Source organism: Zingiber officinale, chromosome 6A, assembly GCF_018446385.1.
Source record: "Zingiber officinale cultivar Zhangliang chromosome 6A, Zo_v1.1, whole genome shotgun sequence".
NCBI classification, from domain to species: Eukaryota; Viridiplantae; Streptophyta; class Magnoliopsida; order Zingiberales; family Zingiberaceae; genus Zingiber; species Zingiber officinale.
Genome location: NC_055997.1, coordinates 135392891 through 135397141, shown reverse-complemented (window position 1 = coordinate 135397141; position 4251 = coordinate 135392891). Strand labels below are relative to the sequence as shown.

Below are 4251 nucleotides of genomic sequence, written 5' to 3'. Positions count from 1 at the left end.
CAGCCGCCGCCGCCGGCCGCTGCCGGTCGCCGCCGGCCGCCGCCGGTCGCCGCCGGCCGCCGCTGGTCGCCGCCGGCCACCGCAGTCGTCGGTCGGCCGCCGGCCGCCGCCGTCGGTTGGTTGCCGATGGTTACCGCAAACTCTGGCAGAGGTGTGGCGACCGCCGATAGAGGTCACAGGATATTTTTGTCATTTTTTAATAATATGAATTACATTCTTTATAAAAAATAATAGACACCAAACAAAAGAATGTAATCACCTTTGTAATCAAAGATTACATACATTACATTACCAAACGTAGTAATGTAATCAAGATTACATTACATTACATTACAAATTTGATTACATTACAAGCTAGATTACATTACACCCAACCAAACGTAGCCTAAATTACGGTAATAAAATAATAATAATAATAATTAAATAATAAGATTTAATTGGGGAATAATCTTAACAGAATTTTAGAAATTTTTAAGATTTTTTTTTTTCGAAAATCGTAAGGCGTAATTAGAGGGGATGTATTTGCGGGCTTGAGAAATGCATATTTAGAATATCCAATTTTGTAAGAGTTGATAAAAGAAATTACTTAGGCTTTAATTAAAATAAACCTAATTTTTCTAATTTAATTAATCAATTTTGGTTATAATTCCTCACCGTGCCCTACTCCTCCCTAATCGCCGAACCCTTGCTCACCTTATCTCGTCGCCGCCCCCATTATTCCTCATCTCTAGCGCCGTTTACTCTCTGCTCTTCTTCTTCTCCTCATCTTCTCCAACCGGCACCCCTTTTTCTTCTTCCGCGTCATCTTCCCTCCTCTGCCATCGTCTCCTCGTCGCGAAGGTCCTCACCGCGCCGATTGTCACGAGAGCACCGCCGACAGCAGTCCTTCTCTCCGCGACCCTCACCAACACCAAGCTCTCTGGGCTATCAGGCGGCCCGATCCTCTTCTACATTTTCCCCTTGCATCTCTGCCCTAGATGCATCCGACCACAATACCTGCAATTTGGGTGGCTAGCGTCGCCGCCATCTCTTTCACCGGCTGCCACTTCTTCCTCTTCCATCTGCCACCGTCGGAGAGCTAAGTACACAGGAGAGTAGGGTTGTTCTTCCGCGTATCAGCAGTTGCAAGGGGTTACCACGCGTTGCCCCCTTCAATTGTGCCGTGGCCATCTGGTCAGCCACAAGGAAGTATGAGATGTTGTCATCTCTATTCCTATTCCCTGTTTGACAGTCGTCACAGCTTATCAACAGATTGACATCTTCTGGATTGCAGATCCATTGCTGCGGTGACCCCATTTGTGCCTGGATTTGTGCCAATGTTGTGTATCAGTGAATTCTGAGGCAGTGAGGGTTGTTGGACAGATTTACCATCGTCGGAAGAGCCACAAACTGCTAATAAGGGTAATAATATGAACCTGATTAGATTTATTGGGTTGTTTCTTTTATCATGTTGGATGTGTGTTATGTTTCTTATTGAATGCTTATATCAAACTTGATCTCCCTTAATTAGATTGCACGCACTTGACTTTAATTATTTCAGGCACCCAACTTGTTTGATAAAATGTTCCGTAGTTAGGTTCTAATTCCTGCATGTCGTGTGTTCGGTGAAATGTCTCTTTCAATAATTAGGTTCAATATGATACATCTTAGTTTACTTAACTCTTGCTTTGTATTGCTCTTTCAATTGTTAAGTTTTATGTCTTCATTTAAATTCAATTAGGTTAAGTTAGATTAGGTTTCTTTAATGCTCTAGGTTTTATTCCATGCTTAGTTTCGTTAATTACTTTATGTTGACTTTTATTTTCTGCAATTGTAGTTAGGTTAGACTTAACTCTCAATTCTTACATTGTATTTTATTCATTAGGTTTGATTTTATACTTGCTTTGCTATTTCAAATCTTAGTCTTAGAATCCAATATCCAAACTCCCTTGTTAATTCTTTAGCATTAACAACTATGGACTAATTAGTGGGTGATCATTGATACTGATTATGACTTTTGTATAATTTTAATTTATTTTGTATTAAAAATTCTGATATTGTAAGACTTACTCGTTTTATATTTTGATTTGTTAGATTTTCTCAATAAAATTGGTTGGTTCATTAATCTATACAAGAGAAGCAATTTATCTCATGAAATTCGAAGACAGGGAGAGCAATGAAGGCATGGATGTTATTAGCTCGAGGATGGAGGAACAAAATATTGAAAAGGAAAAAAAAACATGTTATTACAGAAAGTAGGCAGAGGGAAGAAAATCTCAGGAGATGATTCGAAAATGATTCAAGAAATGGAATGTACAAATCATTTATATCTAGGAAAATTTAGTCTTTATAGTTTGATTATTGGTCAAATTTGTTTGGATAATGTAAATATTTATTTATTTTAATGTTAATTGTATAATACATTTGGAATTAGAAGTTATTTCTTTTTAATAATTTTTAATTTATTTGAAATGAAGAATTATTAAATATATTGATGAAAAATATAAAAATATAATATAATAATATTTAATGATAAATTTAAAAATAAAATTATATACAGATTTATAAATAGAATTGTAAACTGATTTATAAACAAGATTAATAACAGATTTAAAACAAAATTAGAGACAGAATTTACATTTGAAATTAATTTTATTTTGTTAATTTGAAAACAGATTTATAAACAGTTTTTTCATCCGTTTCTAAAATTAGAGACGAAGTATTTCTGTTTCAAAATTAGCTACGGGGCTTTCACTAACGGATTTCTGAGACGGAATATTTCGTTTCAAACTTTCTTTAGAGATGGAAAAATGATTTTCAGAGACAGATTTTTTCGTCTCTAAAGCCCTGTTTTCTTATAGTGTCGGTATGTCCGAGGGACAAGGTGACCGCGGAAGAGTACACCGGTGGACAACGAACATACACGACGTTCGAGGGACGATAAACCGGGAAGGAAGGCTGCTCGAGGAGAAGGCTGGAACTTGGGTTCGGGTGAGCCCTATTCCAGATGGCCGAGATCACCCAAGCTAGCGGAGCCGGAGCGGAAGACCCGACCAAGGCGAGCTGAACCGGAGCAGAGGTCTCGGACGAAAAAAGTCAACCGAAGTTGACTTTGGGGGTCCGGTCACCCGGAACCATTCCGAGCGCCCGGACCGAGTTTTTATCCAGATCACGGTCAAACCACGATCCGTGCGAAAGGGATAAAATTTTATCCCCCTAGGGCACTCGGAACCCTTCCAGGCGCCCCAAACAGTGCTATAAATATAACACTGATTTTCAAAGTTAATTCAATTCACTTGTAATCCAATTCTCTGTGCTATACTTTTCTGTCTGTGTTGTTAACACTGTAAGAGGCTACTCCGTCCGAAGGAGATCTTCAGATAGTGTGTCATATTCTCCTTGGATTAGCAATCTTCTGATTGCAAACCAAGTAACTCCTTTGTGTTTGCTTTCTTTTAATTAGTCTCTTTGCTTTTTATTTATAAGTGTTCTTTATTTAGTTAATAGTATGAGAAAGGATAGATTTATTTTTTCAGGGCAATTCACCCCTCTCCTCTTGTCGGCCTCCAAAGGGCTTAACAAGTGGTATCAGAGTGAGGACGCTTCAGAAGGACTAATCGTCGACCGAAGCAAAGGAACCAATGGCCAGACCAAGCATCGTTCCACCAAAATTCGAGGGAGATTTCGCACACTGGAAACGTCATATGGAGGTATTTCTGAAAACTAATTTTGAAATTCGTTTAATAATAAAATATGATTTTATAGCTCCAATGAATCAAAACGGAGAAGAAAAAGAAAAAAGTCTTTGGATGAAGAAGGAGCAAAATGATTCTGTAGCAAATAACCGAGCAGAGTATCATTTGTTGAGCGTACTGCCGCCTCAAGAAGTCAACCGCATTGGCACATCCGAAGCCAAGCTTGTAAGACGAGATATACTTCGGAACAAACTGACGAACATCCATCTGGAAAGAGGTGAGAAAGTAGCTGATCTACACGCAAAGGTAAAAGACTTAATTACTGGATTCGAGAACCTCAGTGAAACGGTAACCAACCAGGACACCATACGCTACGCACTCAACGTCTTTCCCAGAACTCCAGAATGTACCTTGATAATCAACGCATACTACATTTCAAAGGGCCTAGAGGTAAGTACTCTAGAGGAATTATTTTCTACTATTGAATTATATAAAACCATATATGCAGGGGCAACAAAGGAATCAAGCCAGATTATGACGCTAAACGCAACCAAGAAGGATGAACCCGAGTCAGACT

At 38.9% G+C, this 4251-nt stretch overlaps 1 long non-coding RNA gene across 1 annotated transcript; it reads left to right on the top strand.

Annotated features, from left to right (window-relative positions):
* The first annotated feature begins 1244 nt into the window (after positions 1-1244).
* Positions 1245-2402, top strand: LOC121994454. Its single transcript, XR_006115726.1, has 2 exons — positions 1245-1401; positions 2074-2402. It is a non-coding gene; the product is annotated as an uncharacterized LOC121994454 (long non-coding RNA).
* Positions 2403-4251: the final 1849 nt, after the last annotated feature.